We start from the raw sequence: 22253 nt of genomic DNA on the forward strand, positions 1-22253 counted from the left end.
TAATAATAATGAAAATTATTTGAAAATGTGTGGTTGATCTAATTCTTTCAAAAGAATGTTTAAACTCTAAGTAAACACCGAATAACTAAACCTAGTATAAAAAAAGCATATGTAAATTGACAATTTTTGATGGCCTGACAAAACCATGTTTGTAAAACAGCTTTTCTTTTTTAATCTATTAATCATTTTAATCACAAGGACGTTTTCCTTGGAACAGAAAAAAAATCAGTTTTGCATGCATATCTTTTGATCTGTTGCTTATTGAGGTTTCTGTGTTTGAATCTTGGCTGCTGCCGTTTTGAATTTGCTGCTGGTAGTGCTAGTTACAGCATGCTGTTATTGCTCTACTAGTAGCTGATGACACCAGCAAAACCAAGATGTAAACACAACAAAAGCATGCTGCTCTGTGCTGTATCTTCGTTTTTTTTTAGCAAGGAATTTACAACACTCAAAGCAATTTGCTTGAAAGCGGATATGTTCCGAAGACAAAATGTGTAACAATTCCATGCTACTACCAACACTGATGAAAATGACTTCAACTTTTGTGAGTAATCCGTCGTTGGATAAAATGACACAATTGTGACAGGACTACTGTTACAGGAAAAAAAAATAGCTGCAGATGTTGCAGGATTTTGCCGAAAAAAAAACCCGACCTCACATAATTAGAAGAAAGAACCTAACGGTATGCAGTGAGGTCAAGTAGAAAACATCAGAGAGGTCTGCCTGCCTACTTTTGAAGGTCGCTGAAGGTCATCAAAAATGGAGTTGGTATACAGCTAGCATTCAAGGCGCTGACTGAATTGTGAAATCTAGCATTGGGTGAGCAGACGTCTCCTTTAACCAGAACAGTCCCAATTTCGAGCGTTATGTTAGCCCTAACAGATTTTGTCAGCCCCATAATTTTGTTCCGAGTTTACAGATTTGTTTTTCAGTCCACAAAGCCAATTGTTAGGACCACGCACTTGTCAGTCACACATATATCATAGATATTTATACAATAAACCATTCAATAAGAAATTTGAACTCTTTACTTTCACGTTCCTGTTATACCATAACTAGAAGTACTTCCTGCTTCTGTGTCAACAAATTATGGAAAAAAAAGTCATACCAAGGGCTAGATGAGCTTTTTGGTGGTGCCTTCCCAATGTGGGACACAGCAAGGTATGTTATACCAATTGATTGCTAGCATTCAACCATCAATACCTAAAGTACATAGAGAAGAAAAAGAAAGTGATATTCTTGAACTGTCATCCAAAATAGCATTTAGCATTAGCTAAAGTAATAACAGAATAGTGTGTATTCAAAGTGTATTGCAATATATTGTGATACAGAAAAGGTGTATTGTGATATTAATTGTGATCGATTGAGCAATGTTTGTAATAAAAAAAAATCTATAGCATATATATTAACAATGACTGAAAAAGCAGAATTCGTGGAAAAGACAAATTCTATGTATTCTTATTCAGAAGCCACATATCATTGACATCTATGAAAAACAAAAACAAAACAAAAAAAGTATGTATTTATTTCAGCATAACCTTGAATATGTTATTATGTCCCCAGCAGTTGAGAATACGCTTTCAGATGGCAGTTTGAGTGAACTTTTAATTTATTAGTCATATATAGGGACCTTTAGTGCATCCTGTACATTTGTATTGTCCCTATACATGAGCACTGTAGATGTACTACAGTGCTGGTGTAAACAAAGCGTGAATGTAGTTCATAAAATTGTACACACATATTTGCTTGTCCTCTGACAAAGGCACTCACAGACAGATTTCCCTCCGCCATCTGTGCAAATTGTATGCTCCTCAAGTGTACACATGAAAGAAAAAAAAAAATCAATGGTCGTTAAAATTTTAAAAAACACATTAAAATTTTTAATCTAAAATTGACTCCTACAGGTGTAGAAAATGAATGAAAGGTTATGAAATCCAGGACACATCTCAGACATTTTCTCAAAGCCCAACTCAAGTGGTACTGATGATGATCTTATTAGCAATCATACTCAAATTTGGTGTTAATGAAAAAAATGCACTTATTGTCGGTCTCTTCCAGAAACTGCATTTATCTCAGGAAATTGAGTAAATGTGGGGCATACAGTCATGTACTAAACAACAGCAATCCTCTGGAAGCATCTCCCGCTGTGCTAACACATCCATTTGCAGCTTTAATTTGGAATTAATGAAGCTAAGTGCAAGAGTTATCATTAAAGCAAAGCTATAGTATACTGTACAACAACCTGAAACACAGTCAGTGTGCTCGTATTCATTTCAGTATATATATTTTTTTCCAACAGAACTATTACTGTAGTATTAAGTCATTTTCACAGGGTTTAACTAATTTCAGAACATTCAAAAATAACACCCATTCGTTCTTGTGGGCTAGCACATGCATGGTATGGTTCTACTTGAAGGATTATGATGAATAATCATAAATATATAGAGCGCTTATTAATCATTAATTGTTCTTAATCCCTTGTGCAGTATTTCATCCAATTTTTTGATCATTAAATCAAAAGCAATTCACATCAAATGGAAAGCATTAAAAGACTGCTTTGAGTGGCTGAAATTTCACCCAGATGGTGACAAAACGACAAAGTTCAAAACGGCACGCCCACTATCAGGAGTAAAAAATGCTATGGAAGACAATGGCCAAAAAAAAAAAGACTTAAAAGAAAAGAAAAAAAAAAGAGTTGTTATAACGAACAGTATTAGGTCATGATCTAGATACTAGAATCTTGAAACTTTAATGATAATATATATATATATATATATTTATTTATATATATATATATATATATATATATATATATATATATATATATATATATATATATATATATGTGTGTGTGTGTGTGTGTGTGTCTACACGTAAGTATACCATAAAAAGTGTGTCGAAAAAAGTTACAGGATTGTTGTCATAAATAATATATTTCAAATCCAAATTTGCACAAGTTTTCTCTTCGAAGAACTCCCCCTGGAGTCTAACACACTTTCCCAGTCTTCTCTGCCACGCCTGCAGGAAATCCTTGAGGATGATATTTTTTTTCTTTAACTGGATCCTCCTCATGCGCATTGTCACAGCTGTCTATATGTTGTCCACTTCTTCAAAAAGGGTCTCTCTTTAAAAATCCCTTGAGATGGTGAGAGGGAAAAAAAAACCACACCCACACAAAGAAGAAGTCAGGTCAGGTTAGGAGGAAAGTTATCAGCACTCTAATTGCAATGTTCAGGAAGTGATGGATTCTGCTGGGGGCTTTTTGAAAATGTGAATTTTTGTAAAGAAGCAGCTACAATTTTTTCCATTTTTGTGGATATTTGTGCACTAAGTGTTGATGTGCCAGTCTGACGGTGTCAATATGTTAGTTGTAGTTTGAGTTTCTTTTTTTTTTCTGACACACCACTTATACTGTATGTATGTATATGTGTTTATTTAAAAATATATTATGTATGTAAATACACGATGCATTCAAACACAAATACATACATATATACTGTACAGTACAAACACTCACATAGTACATATATACTCATACATACGTACATGTATATAGTGTATATACATTCCTATATAGGTCCACATGTATGTAAAAGTACACACATACAATACTGTATACTGTACAGTACATACACTCACATAGTACATATATATACATTCATACTTACATGTTTATCTACATTGATATATAGGTACATATATGCGGATATACAGTATAGACAATGTGTAGCAAGTATGAGAGAGAGAAAAAAAAATGCCTTGCCAACAAATGTTAGCAGATAATGAATAATGCAGATAGGGATCATGAAGAAGAATAACAGTGAGGAACTGATTAAGACGTGGTGCGGTGCTGATGAGTCTTAGTCTTATTAGAATCTGGAAGCGTAATGATCTTAATTTTAGTTTCAAATGCATATGTATTTATATTAGTGTCACCTGGATGGCACCTGCCAACTTGCCATTACATCTTGTGCAAGTAATTGCCAAGAAATATTAATAGTTTTGTTGGTGAGTTCAACATGCTGTCAGTCAAGGCACAGATATATCGATTCCATAGACGAATGAGTTTCTATAAATGTATTCCTTCTACATAATTGTGTATGGATGGGAATTTCAATTCATTCTTCCATATGTATGAAGATGTGTAGTTAAAGTCAAATGAATGCCATTGTAAAATTTTAATAGTGCAGAGAGAACATCAATTTAGTGACATTTATGGAACATGCTGCATAGTCCTCGTCGGGCCAAAGTACATTGCTGAAAAATATGGCACAATAGTCAAACAAATGTTTGTCATAGGCAGTATTATGAGCATGTTAAATGTTTTGGGAGAATTTTATGTAAGATCCGCTTGTGGGCTGCGTGAGCCGCAGGCCATCTTCCGTACCCCTTGCTGTAGAGGTCCAATATTATACCATAACCCCACATAATAAATAAGTATAAATGTCTCTGTGATTCATGTTGGGCTGGAATTCCAATAAAAAAAAAAATAATGGCCAGCCTATAGTAATATTTAAAAGGCAGAGCTCGTTTGGGTTAGCTGCGTTCAACTTTTGTGTAAGCCAGATGGTCTAAAATGTCTCCACGGACAGGTGAGGATTCTATTTTTTGTCTTGAGAGGGCAAGAGTGAGAAAGCAAATGAGACAGAGAGAAGAGTAAAAATGGGTTAAAAAGGAGGAAGTGAGAGTAAAAAAAAAAAAAAAAAAACTGCCAAGGGTCAAACCTTGCAGTTCATCTTCTGCCGCACGTTATTTAAAGGAAATGGAATGTTTGTGGTGCCGCCTGTGTCTCTGTAGCAATGAGGCATCGACAACATCCACTGCTGATGGGCTTCTTCATCACCCACACACTGTGTGGCGTGTGAGGTAGATGAACATATGGAGAGCGTTGTGATGGTCTCTTAAGTGCTTTTCTCATTACAAGAGATATCATTTCGACGCTTGAATTCAGCTAAGCAAATCTCACATTATATACCTTCCCATTAACTTGTTTGTGGAAAGGTCATTTCCTAACTGTCATTATATCTGCCCTTCAGGTATAGCTCGCAGCCTGTGTTTATTGGTTGCTTACGCGTGAGAGAGAAAAAAGTTGGTCAACTCCACAGTAGAAACTGGTTGCTGAAGATGAAATAATAGAAGTGCGACAGTGTTCGCCAAATGTGCGACGATCAGCCAGAAAAGTACCACAGAACGGAAAATGAACACTTGCAGGTGCAGACACCGGTTTACTTACAAAACCTAGCTGTATGTAATCGTATGAGCACAATTGCACGTGTTGTAATTATGGGTGAACGATAATATGTACGGATTAAGCTTATAATTCACATAACAAAAAATTAAGTACATGTTTGAGCACATCTCTAATTACAGCATGACGTGATTGTTGTGTTTATAATGACATGCAATTTTTTGGTAAATTTAAAACCATTTCCTAATGTCTTACTAAAAGCTCTCTGGCGGTCACATAAACAAAGACGAAAGAACGAGAGCACACTTCAAATCCATTTGTCACACTGATTGAAACCACTCATGTCTCATATGAAGAGTCCAGCGTTGGTTACCATGACAATTAGGGCTGTAGCTATGGCGTTGCGATGATGCATTAGCCTGCTTCACTGTAGTTTGTGACTTTGACTGACCCTACTATGTTTCCAAAAAGTGATTCGAAACAAATCAAGCAATTATTTTGCGGTGCTATAGGAGACTTCGGAAGATGCTTGAGAAACTCGACAGAGCAGGAGTTGTCCGCCCCTCCCTGTCCAAACTGTACCAGACTCCAACCGAATGAAGGCTCTCTGGGCAAAACTAGCTGCCAAGTCATGGGTGGAGAAACTCGGTGTACGGGGACAGATTATGTAAATCGGCTTGTCCGTTATGTAACACAACGGCTTGCTCACAGACACATATTTAAAAATAGGCAGATCTTGAAAGATTTATAGTATCTGGTGCTTGATACATTTCATACTTGATGAGTGGGCACACACCCTCGAGACACAACTCTATGTACACAAGCAATTAAAAAGTTCATCCATCCACACATTATTATTCTATAGCTATTGCGCTCATTTGGGTCATGGGTGAGCTGGAGCGTATCGCGACTGAATTTGGGCAAGAGGCGGGATTCCCCAAGCATCGCTTTTGCAAGCCAAATCCAGCAATCAAAAAGTAACAATTATTGAGCTCATTCAGCACCAATCGCTTCAAAAGCACAGTTAGAGAGTTGGTTCAGTGACGTGGCATAGCTCAGTGATACGGTGGTCGTCTTCCACCGAGAGGAAGTGGGTTTCATGCCCCGATCATTGTGGCGATGTCAAAGAGTCCTTGAGCACCAAATCCCATGATGCTGCGTCGTCAGTAGGAAAACAATTAGTCAGTTATAAAGCGTTTGGAGAACCTATGGTAGAAAAACGCTAAAGTAAAATTCAATTCTTAGCATTGGAGACATGAAGAAGAAGGGGTTTTGAGTGGTTGGATTATAATGTATTTACTGATATAGAACTAACAAATGCACTGTGGGCGACATTGACTCACCACATTGCTCACTGGGGGCTCTTTGTTTTTTTCACTGGGGTTCTATTCACGTGAGAAACAGAGCTTGGACCCAGAAGGAGCCATGACACTGAAGTAAAAGAGTCGAAAAAATATCCAACACAAAAAAATTCACATAACCGCAGCGATCGAAAACTAAGCTCGGAAAACCAGATTCAGAAACTAGACCCTGAAAAGTAGACTCGGACATTAGACTCTAAATCTAGAAGGCAGCTTGGCATGACAGCTTGAGAGCTTGCTGACTGATTGATTATATGAATCTGGATTTCACAAAGAGGACACTCTTCCATATCTACCCATTGACAAAGACACCAAATGAATATACATAGCTCAGCTATGGCAGCAAAAGGCTGCATTCCAGTTGATGAATATTCTGTACACATTCACAGTAGTGAATGAAATCCTCAAGCTTTCTCTTTCATCCAATAGGTTTCAAGAACATAGATTTCCGAGTGTTACTAGGTGTCAAGCAAATCGAGAAGACTGACTCGGGATGTTAAAATACCTCGAGCAAAAATATAAACAGACTTCCTCTATCAAATAGTGCCAAAAACAGAAAACTCAGTGAAAAGAAGACAGGTACATACCTGAAGACTTAAAAACACGATTTTACCATGCTGTCCTTTGTGCCGGCACAATGTGGGCCGCACCCCTCTGTGCTATTGTTGTCACAAAATTTCTCAATTGCCTGAAATCCATCAAAAATCCATCCTGTCAGGAGATGCCAATTGCTTCTGATTTCCCACATTTACACCAACAATAATGCTGCGACGCAATTGAAATCAGGCCCAATTCAAAATTGAATAAGACTAACTTCAATTATCCACACAAAATGCAGGTCTCAGATGTATTCGAAGGGGAGTAAAAAAAATAAATAGGTTGTACACCACTGAACAATCAAGGTGTGATTGAAGAGTAGAAAGTTTTCACAAAACTGGCACTTGCCACTGAGGCAAAGCAAGTTTATTTGTATGGTGCCATTGATACACAAGGCAAATCTATAGTGCTTTAAAGAAGCAAAGAAATAATTACAAAGAACATTATCTGGAAAGAAACAACTCAATATCAAATCTTAACAAAAGCAGAATAAGAGAACATAGTTAAAGTTACAAAATATAAGCAACACAGTGAAAACAAAAAATGGTATTTATAAATGATGTCACGGTGAACGATTTATGAATTGTTCAAGCCAAATTCAAATGTATTGATTTTCACCAGATCTCAGGTGTTTGTTTTTTTTTTGTTTTTGTTTTAATTTGCCACAGGTGTGGGGCATCGACGTAGAATAGAGTTGTATTTTGCTTGGTTCTGGTTATGGAAACACTCAGTAAGCCTACACCCAATGACCTGAGGGGTGTGAAGTCTCACAAGGAACCAAAAGTACAAGAATTCACACCCAAGACCATTCAAAGCTGTGGAGATTGATTACATTTGCAATTTTTCAATATCTCTTATTGGAAACACACAAAGTAGCATTCTGAACATGTTTCAGATGTCGGATTGATTCGTTTTTTTTCAGGCCCGATTCCTCTCTTGGAATGTGGCAAAATTGAACATCAAAACCTTATTGACCGCAAGGGAGACATGCTAACCACTACCTGATGACGCTTCCCAGTATTTAGTCATTTGACATACGTAAATGTAACCGTCATTTGCTTTCTCTGATAAGGGCCTTATCTTGCTGCTTGTGCATGTGTTTTGTTGGCTTGAGTTTTGTCTTCAGTAAAAAGCTATTGAATTGAGATCAAGCCTTTGGCTTTCAGTGATGAATCTTCCATGTCTTAGCCTTCAAAAAAAAAACCTTGTTTGATTTTGCAGTACATTTGCAGTCATTATCCAACCAGCTTTGTCGCATTTTTCAAAATGTGAGCAGAGAGTACAGTATAACCCGATACATCTTGCAAGCTTGTTACTTCTGTCAGCAGCCACATCATCAATAACCACTAGTGAGCCTGTTCCATTAACGGCCATAAAATGCATGTGACACATGATGTGTATGTTTTGGATTGTGAGTTTTTCTTCATTTGCCATTATTTTTGATGTGGGTTCAGTCCAATCAGTTTTACTTACTGCTTGATACTAGCAGTGTTGAACGTCAGGCATACGAATCACTTTTTTTTTTTTTTTGCACCTGAATAAGGATTTGCCGATACAGAGTCACAATTAGATACCTTGGCAATGTATTGAAGAAAAAATAATGTCTTCAAAAATTTCAATGTATTTATTTATTTTAACTGTTTAAATGTCCAACTAAACTTGTTTGAACTGTGCTCAAATGCTCACTTATTTTGTATGTAAAACTGTAAAAGTGTATCTGTAATTAATTTGATAACTTTATTATTTTCCATTTTGCAACTTGACTGAAAACGACATTGCATGTGCTAAGAGGCTGAGGTAACAGTCACTCATTTGGAAGACAATTCACGTCAACTGTTATAAAAGTGTATCAATGCATTGATATCCATATATTATTTATATTTTAAACTTCACAATAAATAATAAAGAAATGTTATAATGTAAGATTTATTTTGAAGTTGTCCTTTTCTCCGCACTGGCGGCGTGTTACTGTCAAACATAGGATGAAGAATAGTTCATGTGGTTGGCTTGACCTGTACATAATGGTGCACATGTAAATAAGTGGGTATTCAAGTTTGGTTTTTTTTAAGTGTCTTTTTCTTGGTCCCGGTACTTGAATTACTTGAGAACTGTTATCACCTTTGGTTCGAGAGCTTGCCATTGTTCCAATACCTACGGACCTGACAATATGCCCATCTTAAGACCACATAAAACACAAGGTGCGAGTTCCACCTGAACCTCGGTGGACTGGTTATAATGGTGTACAAGTTAGAAGCCTCCTTCCTATGATTAAAAATTGACACTAACAGAGGCTACTGCTGTGTAAAAGCCTCTTGGCTCCCTCTGTGTACAGCTGTTATTTTGTGAGCCGCGTCTTGAAAGGTCAGAAGCAACCAAAGCCAAAATTTGAAAGAGTTTGAACTCGCTGTGCAGCCTTCCATGGCAATTCCGCCAGTGCAGCACGCAGGCCAAAGGTAGGGCCAATTCCGAGCAAGGCTACACGAGAATTGATGGAGTGACGAATGACTGCAGGAAGGGCCCGAATTGAAAGTGGTCTGCGATTTGAAATTCGCCTCACAGTGTGAAAGAATAGAGGAGCAGATGGCAGCAATGTCTCTTGATGGTGAAAGAACAGAATCTGTTGATCGAGTCAGAAAGGAGGGAAGTACATGAAAACAAGAGTAATGGTATAAAAACTGGCACCATATGGGAGGAGATGCAAAACACTGCGTGGTGACAGACACGTCACAAATGGAATGGGACGATGCCTGCAAACTGTGCTGCACAAAAGGGCTTGTGTGTGAACACTGTTGAGGTAGACAAAGCGAGCTTGCGTTTATTGTATTTGACGCTGAAATGTCAGCAGTGATTAACTTTCCTATGGGGGAGTAGATATGAAAATGTCAGAAAATTCAGCAAAGAGATGGCTGAGGGGAAACATGTACAGTAAAAGGGAAGACCAAAAGCAGAAACGATAAGGAGCCATTCATTTGTGCCATGAGAACGAGAGGATTTAAAGCCATAATGGTGCACTCAGTCACTGCCATTCAAGGGCGGGGGTGGGGGGGTGGATTAAGTGTGAAATCACAGTTGGGGACTGGACTGATCAGGCAAGAGTTCATTGTGATTAAAGGAAGCATGAAAGTATAAGAGCAGAAAAGAAGTCTCGCTTATTACATTTGCTAAACGTGATGAGAACAGATAGAGAAAGGCCACAGAGGCAATTTTGAGGTAACTGCACCAAAGTGGACATGAAATACTCCCAAGGCCTAAATGGCTCAGCTATATTTAGTAAGATGGGCCACGAATGGGCCATTATCAATTAGAGCGGCGCACAGTTACGAGGGCTACAACATTAGCAGGTACATGATAGCGCTTCACGTAAACACATAAGTAATCACACATCGTTGTCCTCATAATTATGTAAACCTTGTAAATTTTATTTGCCTATTGTATAAACATGCAGTCAAAGCGACAAAACTAACAATTGAGATAATGAAGATTCACAGTTTTGTATTCGTGGTGGCTTCATATTCAAAATTACAAGGTCTTAAAACAACAAATCAACGTTGTAAGAGCTAAGACAACAAATCCAAAGTGTAAAAACACGAAGCCAAGTCAACAGGAATAAGTTTCAAATGACCTTGGAAAAAGTGGCATTAGCATGTCAGTGGTACATGGGTTTGTATTATGAAGAAATGGCACTAAATCATTGCCATGGTGACACGAGTGTGGCTATTTTAGTAGTCGGGTTAAGGTGGACCAGCTAGGACCGCTCTCTGGTTAGGTCATATGCCTTAGGTGTAGGGTAACAAGAGACTCAAAAATAAAAATTAGGAAAAAACAAGTTCACTGAAAATAAAATATGCACACCAGGATCTGTTTCAAACAAATTTGTTTGCTGGACAAGCTGGTGAACAGTGGTTGTGTTTTTATTTTAGCTAATGCTAAAGGCAATGTTGAATGAAAGTTTAACAGCGCTGCACGAGTCTATACACTAACCATGATGCAACCCTATTTATGGGGTCCCAGTGCTGTTCCAGTGTAGTAAAGTTTGTATCCTCTACCCCTGAAACCTGAGTTAAAATGTAGCTATTCTGATTTTGGTTTTCAAAAACAAAATAACAAAAAGTTTTCACGTACCCCTGCAATGTGCTTATAATTCAAATGGGGTCTTTCACTCGTAAGCATTAGCATGGTAAAGTCGAAATACTATCGAAAGTACTTTTCAAGAGTTGAGTTACAATATGATTAAGAAGTTAAACAGTCACCTGGTCCCGCAAGACTCGACGGATCATCAAGAAATCCCAACAGAGACTGTACTTTTTGCGGAGACTGAAGAAGTTTGGCATGACAGCAAAGATTCTCAACAATTTCTACAAATGTACAATCCAAAGTGTCCTTTCTACCTCCATCACAGTCTCAGTCTGTGGCGCAGCCGTATCCTCACTGCAGGACATTTACCACACCAGGGTTCTGCGGAGGACACGCAACATCATCAAGGACATGACACACCCACAAAATGATCTGTTTGAACTGCTGCCATCAGGCAGACGCTACAGGAGCCTGAGGGCCAGGACTGCCAGGCCGGCAAACAGCTTCTACACACAAGCCGCCCGGATTCTCAACAAATCCCTCACACACTAATCTCCCTCTTACTGCATGCATAAATAATATTTTGCACTAATATTTTGTGCTACATGCTATTTTGCACTATATTATTAGCACCATTGTTTCTGTTTGTTGTTTGATTGCTATTAAATGCTATTTCATTATTTGCTCGATTATGGAATGTAGTCTGCTGCTCGGGAAGTGAACAGAATAAGAATTTAATTGTGTGGTATAATAATACTATACATATGACAATAAAACTCTTGAATCTTCATTTAGCATAAATTAACCTTTATATTCTCAAAAAACAAGTCATAAAATGAAAGGAATAAAGTCACGCACCACTGTCTGTGAATGCAGAAATATTCCGAGTTGACTTCTTTCTCGTTTCTTGTCAATGTTTTTAATATAGAAGTCAAAAAATGCCGAATTGAAAAGGAGGTGTATAAAGTGATATAGATGACTTGAGAAGGCAGTGTTACACCCTGTAGGGAAGGGGCTTGACGAGTAGCAAATAGGACAGGACTAGACAGGCCAGGACAAGATACGACAGGACAGGACAGGATAGGCGTTTGTGAGCCAGCCAGTGTTACTGTGTGGGGTGAAAGTGGCTTTGCAGTAACAATCAACAGTGGAAAGAATGTGAGTGTAAATGGAGGACAGTCCAGGAAAATATGTATTTACTAGGGCATTGTGTACAGGAATTCGAGAGTGGCTCGCACATCGCAGTATACAGAATATACTCCAACCTGACTTGTCTGCTATTATCACCAATTGATTTGTGAGGAGTAAAATCTCCGACCAAGAAGGTACTGCACCGCTCATATGTCTATGAGGGTCCAGGAAAACAAAATTTAGCTCAAAGTGAAAGAGCATTGTGGGTAGCGTCGCTAGCCTCAGCTAGTCTGTTCATCGTTAGTCTTAGGGCGCATAGACACAGACCCGTTTTAACTGGAGCAGACGCAGTTTTCAGCCCTGTGATTTCACAATTTCCTAATAAGCAACAATCAATAATTAAATCAAAGAGGCATTCAAACTGATAATTTCATTATCCATATTCATAATGAAAATTACTTCCCGCTTAACTGTCGAAGAATCAATGGAAATGACCCCAGATTAAAGCGAGGTGAGATTTCTGGCATTGGCAGGTACGTTGAGGCAACTTCAGTTTTAAAAGCAAGGTTTTGAAATAATGGTGCTTGTATTCATCAATCGATAACCACGCGGGGAAGCAAAAGAAAGCCAGTAATATGGAGGAGCGTTTCATGACCACTAACACAGTAGGACATTAAAAAAATCAATATAAATACTCAATGCGCCAAACAGAAATGGTTAGTTGGAAAGCACATTGCAGAGCGTATGAGGAAACATTTTATTGTTTATTTATATATATATATATATATATATATATATATATATATATATATATATATATATATATATATATATATATATATTTTTTTTTTTTTTTTTATTTTATTTATTATTTGACTAACCAAAAGCTGAATGTCAACCCAAGTTGCAGGGGCAGAGGACACATTTTTTTCTACAATTATCGGTCACCAGCCTGAAGATTGATTTAATTTAGGATAAAAAGTGAAAATGTGTTGCATATTTAAGTTTCAGAAAATTGCCATATCCCAGTTTTTAATTTTGAAATCTAGTAAGACTTTGTCAGAGGGAATTTGACCCCAATTTTTTCTGCCGTAATATGTCCCACCCACTGGTCCACTGGTACGTGAACGGGAATTAAGCAGCAAAATCATTTGAGAGGGCAGTTATTTTGCCACTTGCTGTCAAGTGAAAAGGATACCACAGTTGCTCAGGAATTGACCAATCACGGCTCAGCTATTTTCTGAGGCTGGTCATGTGACATTCAAAAGCAGTCTAAGTTAGCTGAAGGCAGAGAACAACTTAATAAAAGAAGAACTTCCTGGTCAGAGCTTCAGGCTGCATTGTATGGCTTGAACACACTTGCTTGACCCATGGGGAAATGCTATTGCAGAAAATATTCGCTTGTAGAGAGAATACTTAATGTATGAGAAGACTCTAGAGCTTTGGAGCTTTTCTCCGTGAGAACATGTAATTAGGTCATACTTTTCATTTATTTTGTAGTCCATGCCACTCTTCTCATTTAGAGAGTTCTTTGCAGGTTCTGGTCCCCGTGACGCAGTCGTGATAAAAGTGTCTGCTAAATGTAAACAAAGTCAACTTCACCTTTGCGCACGTGAGCTCTTTGTTTTTTTGTGAGCCAATTAATCCTTTTGCCTGCAGGTGATCATGTTCCGAACACGTCCTTGCAGTTATGTACACGCTTTGTCCATTTTTTGCTTCCTGTCTACTCAATTCCACAAGAGCCGGTCAATCAAATATTGCCTCGACCAAGTGTAGACACAGGTTATTTTAAGATCATTCTCGCTTTGGGGGTCCCCTTTTTTTGGGCTCCTCGGTTATTTTCCGGTGGTTACACTCTATTCCTAAAGGAAACGTTGGTATGAGAAGCGTCTGCCAGGCTCGCGGCCTGACGAGTCACTTTGAGGTATACGTGAAAATACAGTCATGGCTGAAGGCGCCAGCAAATTGTCAGTCGCTCGGTCTTTAACCTTAAGAGCTGCAGGAAGGAGTCTTCCCCTTTTTCAAATTAAATGACAGTGCATACATCACTTTTATTGTGGCGCTGATTTATTCAGGTCCCGAGTTAGTGAATCATTTCTCTCACATTTAACATCAAGCAGCATGTGAAGATATGCTCGCAAAACTTAAAGAACAGCACGATTGATAAATGTACGCACGGACGTGGCTGATACAGTTTAGTATTAGGGCCAGTCATTAAATCATAAGAGACAAAACATTCTCATCTATGGGGAAGAAAGTCAAAACCTCAGGATTGTGAAGTCAAAACTTTATGAGGATAATGTCGTCATACACTGAAAAGATGACTTCTCTTTTGCCAAGGCCATCCCACAGATGGGGGCATAAGATCAAGATCAAGATGCCTATTAGACAAAATGTTCTTTGGAGAGGTGTTCCTTGGACTGACCACACTAAAAGGCCACTCTAAAGTGTGCAGTGTCTTATATGGCACGTTTTTCCTTTAATCCTTCAAGAAAAAATTGAAGAAGAAAGGGTATAGTTTTATAACAATTTATAGAAATCATCTCAAACGATTGGAGCTGTCTCAATAAACAAGTCTATTATGGAAAATTTTCACAGATAGGATGCACTAGAAGGTGTACATCAGGGTAAAATTGTAATGTCGTAAAGAAAACATTTATGAGCTCAGGTGAGAAAACTTCCATCCATCCATCCATCCATGTTCTAGGGCCGCTTATCGTCACAAGAGTTGCAGGCTTGCTGGTGTCTATCCCAGCTGGCTTTGGTGAGTAGGCGGGGTTGATAGGATTCTCCCTTATCTCATATCATTTACAGAAACGACTACATTCTCAGAATTCTCATTTCAAGGCCAGAATTTTATTGACTTTGAAATCAGACTTTATTAAAGTGTGAATTTTCACTTTGAAACAAGAATTTTTACTTTAAAATTAGAATTCATAGAATAAATTCAGAATCATGAGAAAGGCGACTCCTGATAACCTTTTATTTTATTGACTGGCCCTAATACTTTGCCATATATTACCATACACAATTATGGTCGTTGTTGTTGTTTTTTTTCTATATTTGTTTTCATATTGTTACCAGTTCTATCTAAACCACGAGCATAAAAAAATTACCTGAGGATCAGTGTTTTTTTTTTTCTTGTTTTAGTGACGCTCTAATACTCATTCATAGCTGATTCACTGCTAAAAACAATAAATATTTGCGGTGTTAAATGTCTCGAAGCAGAAAATGAAAGGGTTACTGTCGGGTCTTATCTTTCTCTGTGGAAGAAATTACTTTTTTTTTTATCATGGAGAGTAGAAACTGATGAACTAAATGCAGTGCAGAAGGTCTTCTAAGCAGAGCAAAAGATTACCTTCCTCGATTATGCAGTCATTTCAGAAAGAGGTAAAGGTTAATGATGAAAGGAGGGCCGCCGTCTGTGGTCTAAGGTCTCATACTGGCAGAAAGAGGATCGCGCACTAATGTTTTACAGGAATAACTCGACACCCGAAACCGTCTCTCTGCTTCCTGGACCTTGGTTCCTCGGGTCTTCTCGCCCAATTAAAAGGGAGCTAATGGACCGGAAGGCCCGCTCAGCTAGTCAGTCCATATTTTGTCTTTTCATTACCGGTCCCGATCCGATTTTCCTTTTACCTTTCGCCTATTGCTCAGACAGCCTGCCCTCTTGAATTTCAAAGCTTCAAACTTAATATTCGACGGCCCTCTCATTGTTGTCAGCCTGTGAGCAACTTGAATGGTTTTGTCTTATGGTTGTCGATAGAAATACTGTATTATTTCTGAGGTGTCCATCGCTCCATAAAGAAGTTTTCAAAATGTGGGGGGTGAAACAATTAAAAGTCCAATCAACTGGGCAGTTTATCAATTTGATTCAATTCATCTTAGTTGGATTACGATTCCGTACAGTTCAGTTGCAAGTCTGATGCGATGTGGGCATTTTACGTACATTTGAAAGAAGTTGTCAGTAATGTAAATGCCATTTTCTTCAAAGCGATAGCGTTCCAATTTTGTTTCAATACAAAAGTATTTCAAATTGGAATGATTTGACTCGTTTCAACTCGATGCACTCGCGTCTTTGAAATCCTAAAATGATTTTGATGTTGTTTGGATACAAAACAAACCGGGATGTTGAGTCAAACTGACAAAAGCTAGGGTTTTTTTTTTATTTTTATTTTTTTCATCAAAGGTTTATCCTCAAACCTTTAGGTTCTCTACAAGATGTCATTAAATTAAATTCTTAATTATAATACAAATATGTGAAAAAGATCATTCCAAAGTAATCTATCAAACTGTGACAATGCGCGATAAAATTCACGGAAGGGCTGTCAGTCTATATTTTTCTTCTTTTGCAACTGTTTTCCTTTTAAAGCTCTTTTGGAATAAGTGCCACAAAATGAATTTAATGTGCACTGAATGGTACACTGAGAGCTTATGTGACATCATCCCGAGCAGGGTTTGGAAATTTTGGTCGACAGTTTTCTAGGGAAACAAATGGAAACCTCTTCAGTTCCCTCTCAGGGCCTGCGCTCTTAATATAGAGATGATATACTTGTTTTTTTGTGAAATATTTTTCTATAGTTACCAATGTGTTTTGTTTTTTTTCTGAGAGCACTGTGCAACCAGAGAAAAAAATCAAATGAAAAAAAAAAAAATCACAAAGCAAAAAGGGCCAGTTTGCAAAACTTTTGCAATTGAGCAAGCAGATCAGGATTTAAAGGTGACAGGTAAAGCTTTTACCGTATTTAGTGGTCACACTGGTAGCAGATCAGAAATGGTAATTAACATGAAGTTTTCCTTTTTTATGGTCAAATCCCTTAGATATTATGTTAAGTACTTTTTTAGAATGTTTTATCATTTAGAATTAATGGTATTACACCAAACATTTGGGACTACTAGGTGAAGAAATCCCTTTGTGGACAGGACAATTATCTGGAGTGTGTGTGTGTTGTTTGCACGTGTGTATGTGTGTATGTGTGTGTAATCAGGAAGTAGCTTGCTTCAGCAAAGGCTCATACTCTGTAACAAATTAGATAAACGTTGATCAATGGGGCGAGCCAATTTATTTCTTCCACTAATACTAAAAAATTACATGTCATATTTCTTTACTTTTGTAATTTACACTCAAACACGTTTTAAATTGAGCTGCTTTCTGGAAAATGTACCATATGCTTTGCTACTCCCTAAATATTGCTCAATTAACTGATATATACAGTGGTCCTCCGCCATATGAAATTAATCCTTTGCTGAGATTGTAAGGTGAAATTGTCATAAGGCGGACAATACAAACCTATGGTAATTAGCTAATTCGTATAAACCCCAGGTAAAAACATCAAAATTGGATACACATATTAAAAATTATCAACAAAATTCTGTAGTAAAGGCTATTTAAATATTATATACATGTATAAAATTAAATAACATCATAAATAAAAAATATACAAAGGAAAGATTAGATTGTATTTACCTTTAAGTAACGTTGATTTGAGCTAGTTACGGTCATGATCCCTAGCGAGGGTAGCCTTAAATAGGCGCACCTAACATATTTTGTGATTATCTCCAGCTTCGTTTCCAGAGGAATCATCTTCTTACTTCTTCCTTTAACATCACTAGCAATCTTGGGACTAATAGCTAACCAATTAATGTTTGAAATAAGCACTTAAATGCACGATGAATACGATAATGTAAGCACTCACACAAGATTAAGTCTTTAAGCATATCGGCATCATAATGACACCGTGACGGCGACCAATAGCAGACCGGCGTCGATAGCAGACCAGCGTTTTAGCGACATATGCAGTAACGCATGTAGCGAGGTAATAGGGTGGTGCGACTCACAGGGTCATACACATAGCACACTGACCGCCATGTTTGAATTTTATAAGTGTTGTTGATGCTGTAAAGCAGAAAAAAAGCCGTAAAGAGGGGGCAAAAAAACTTAGTATTCCACTTCGTAATGTGAAAAAAACCTAAGCCAGGGTTGCCGTAACGCGGGGGTTACTGAGGGAAAAAATGAAGTAAACAGCTAAAACTGTAAAGCATATGGCAGCTATACAATTAAAAGCAAGCACAAACCGTTAACATACGAGCTAGGCAAAGGGATAGTAGCAAAATCACAATGCAATTGCAAAACCAGAATAATTTAAAGAAGCAAAAATGCTAACATGCAATGTAAAAGGCTATAAGCCAGCTAGAAAATGTCTATCACCATACACAATGAAAACCACCACGCATTTTCCACAACCTTGTAAGGGTGTAAATCTTTGCATTCAATGAGGAAGTGGCTGATTGAATTCCTTCCGTTGTTTGTCTGCATCCTGCTTGACCAAGCTCGACTTTCCAGAATAGGCTGCGCGGTGACATCATCACATAGTGCACATCCGACGTAGTTACACGGAAGCCGACGGGAAGCTGATTCGTTTTACGATTTCTGCCCTATAATCGATGTATGTTGCTGTATATCTTTATGTATTTTACTGCCCCCGATTGTCAGGGTTCACACTCCCAAAATACTCAATGATCGTAACAGCACGGAAATGTTGATCTGTGGTCCAAGTAAGCTTGTTTTGGTTCGAGACAATTACTTTTCCACATCAAAACAATACAGCAGCAAACTGTGAAGCGATGCATCATTTAACATATCAGTCACAACAAGCCGCTAATGAGGCTCACTTTTATTTACTTCTCAGCATGTAGCTATCGGCCATGGTAAGGAGACCCATTTTAGTTAAGAGGAGAATAGGATGGCATAAAAATAAAGCGCTAAAGTGGAGACTGGAGTGTAGAATTTCCTGAGCTAGACCACAGCAACAAGGCAAGCCAGTGTAAGCATGTGTATTTATCTTATTTTATAAATATGTTCTCCTTTTTTTACCAGTATATTCCCAAATGTCACACAACAATGTTCGATCTGCTCGACTAATGAGCAACAGTGGTTTCCACTAACTTTTAATATCATAATTATAAGTGGTACCTGCTTTTGATGATGAAAACTATTGTATTCCGTTGAAAACGAAAAATGACCAAACAAAATTAAAATGACCCATCTAAACATATTATTCCGGAAAAAAATGGCAAAATGTGAATGGAATTTCTTTCAGATTGTGCATTTCTTTTGCCAATCCGAACAGACGTCATTGCATAAGGTTCAGTCGGAATCGCCAGGCTGTCCCGGCATGCGCGCATAGTGTTTTGGCGTACATGTCCAAAGATGTCATTCGCCCACTTGAAAATGGCAGCGCCTTACCAGAGCCTGTCTGCATGTGAGAACTCTTTTTAAACTACTTTGTTAGCGAGCTGTACCTTTAATCAAATTGTAACTCCGATCGGTACTATCGAGATTTATAAATCCCATGATTGACAAAATATTTGTAATGTATTTTGGTACTTCCAACCAAATAGATAAGAGTACAGTGGAGCTTATAGGAGAAAAGATACTGCGCGTAAATAGCACAAAGTGTGTCTTTGAATCAACACCCTTGTCGGAACTTTTCCCTAATGACTTTGGACAATTGTTTGTGGTCCAGACTCCCTTTAGGGGAGATCACTGTCTGCCATCAGCCCGCCCTACTCTGACCCGTGGCCCATCCGGTCCGGCAGGCCCAGCAGGAGAGTCTGGACCTCGGTGCAGCATGTCGGCGCTGGCCCTGCAGGGAATGACCGGCGTGCTTGAGGTCCTGTCGCGTGGCTACGGAAAGAGCCGGTCGCAGCTTCTCTCTGTCGAGGCCAGTCTCTCCTCCTGCTTTGACGGATGACCCACTGCTTCGGGCAGCGGCGCCTCCTCTTGCTCCTATTCTTCCTCCTCCTCGCATCCTCGTCCGACCGCAGGTCATATATGGCCTGGTGTGATGGTATTGTTTTTATGCCATTTGGGGCCTGTTGTTCTATGGACTTGATGCACGTTCGCATTCAATGTTCGGTAAGAAGGATTTTCAACGGTGAAAAATCCCAGCACCAAACCATTGGACGTACTGTATCAATCAATTAAATCTTCTGGCCGCTAAATTGCTCAACTGATTAAATTGGTTCATGTTAGTTTTGAAAAAAAATAAACAAAAATTGGAAGGCCATATTTAGGTTAAAAACGGCAACATCAGGTTTGTGTCTGAAGCATTTTCCCCGTAGTAGTACATGTTTCTGTCACCACTTTGTCATTTTTACAATTTGAAGTGATAAAAATAGCTTGGGCTCCAATCCATGAATGCTTTGAAAATGTCTGAAAAGTGGAAAACTAGCATATTATCTCATTCTGGGGTAGAAAGCCAGACCTTGTAATTTTTGTCTATGATACTACAATAACAGGTGAAAATGGTGAGTATGGACTTCGCATGGGCATGTTTTTCTGTCTGTGAGGCCTGACCATTAACGCTGATCTGTCCAAACAGAGCATAAAATCACCAGCTAAAATCAGTATCAGACATCATGAGGTGAGTTTGTGAAAATGAAATTTGGCATATACTGTATAAATAGAATAAGATCCGGTGGCATAATGGCAAACTGGTTAGCACGCAGGTCTCCATGTTCAGAGATCTAGGGTTCAATTCTATCACGCCCTGGCCTTGTGTGGAGTTTGCATGTTCTCCCTGTGCTGGCATGGGTCTCCTCCCACAGCTCTCAAGCTTTCTTTACACATATCCAAATTGCTCTTAAGTGTGACTGTGAGTATGATTGGGTGTTTGTCTATGAGTGCCCTGCGATTGGCTGAGAACCCCAGGTAAAAACATCAAAATTGTACATACTTATTAAAAATTGGTACCAAAATAGCATAGTAAGTGTTACGTATATATAATATACATGTATACAATCAGAAAACACCATAAATAAAAAATATAGAGTGCCGTTTGTTATGCCCATATTCCCTAATAAGGGTTATCTCCAGCATGGTTTCCATATAAATCATCTTCTTACTTCTCTCTTTAACATCACTGGCAATCTTGGGACCCATGGCTAACCCTTTTAACTTTGAATTCAGCAGTAAAATCCACTATAAATACGGTTTTGTAACCACTCACAATCAAACAAAGCTTTACCGTTCCGCCATTTTGAAACTAGTGAGGCCGACCACCGTCTCCGTGAGAAATTGTAGTGACGAGCTGCAGGGACGGCAACTGAAAATAGGTGTAATTACCTAAAAATGTCTGCAGATGGAGACGAAACAACACAAATATAGCCAAACCCCTAGGGTCATGACAGTTGCAAAACGGGAAAATGTCATAAAGAGATGATGAAAAAGGAAGTGCACTCGGGCAACAACAAAGTGGAAAATAAACAATTGACTGACAAAAAAATAAATAAAATAAACGCGTAAATATTCATTTTATTCTTCACAAAGATGCCAGCGGGAAAAAATAACTTTAAAATAACTCTCTGTCTGATTACCAAAATGTTAGGTCCCAACATTAGTTTTGCCAAAACAATCCTTTGGCGGTTGCCAGCACTTGTCAAGATGAGCGAGTTTTATACAAGAGAGAGCCATGAATACGATTATATCTTTTTTTTTTTTTTGAAAAACCAAACACTACAAGGTGGGATGCATCACTATCTGTCTAAGGTAGCAGATTTTCTCTCTTCAGCAGCTTGCGTGAAATATTTTCCCACCTCAATGCTTGGTGTAAAAAGCTGTGCCAGCAAAGGTACAAATAGCACATTCCTTCTTATGTACACATGAGATACGAAAAGGATTTTTCTGTTTTCATTTTACTATACCTGCAATTGAATTATATGACAAAGTGGTGGTCAACACTGAAGTAGGTAAAAAAAAGGTAAAATACGCAATAACCAAATATTTTGTATATGTTTCAGGATTCGTTTTAATTTTGCATTTGTAAATGTCATATGTGTATGTATGTTATGCTAAACGTGGTGCAGTTGTAAGTAAAGCACTGTAATGTTATAATAAATGA

General features: G+C 38.2%; 1 long non-coding RNA gene across 2 annotated transcripts in view; it reads right to left on the bottom strand.

Annotated features, from left to right (window-relative positions):
* Positions 1 to 2865: 2865 nt before the first annotated feature.
* LOC148419267 (uncharacterized) overlaps positions 2866 to 22253 on the bottom strand; it is a 29915-nt gene continuing 10527 nt past the window's right edge. Inside the window, exon 3 of one of the 2 annotated variants that reach the window (XR_015866558.1) lies at positions 2866 to 3136. This is a non-coding gene — a long non-coding RNA (uncharacterized LOC148419267). Of the gene's footprint in view, positions 3137 to 11552; positions 11602 to 22253 lie in introns of those variants that run through there. The other variant, XR_015866559.1, reaches the window with a different exon arrangement.

The sequence above is a fragment of the Hippichthys cyanospilos genome, chromosome 9 (assembly GCF_059441005.1).
Source record: "Hippichthys cyanospilos isolate Australia breed blue-spotted pipefish chromosome 9, RoL_Hcya_1.0, whole genome shotgun sequence".
Lineage (NCBI taxonomy): Eukaryota > Metazoa > Chordata > Actinopteri > Syngnathiformes > Syngnathidae > Hippichthys > Hippichthys cyanospilos.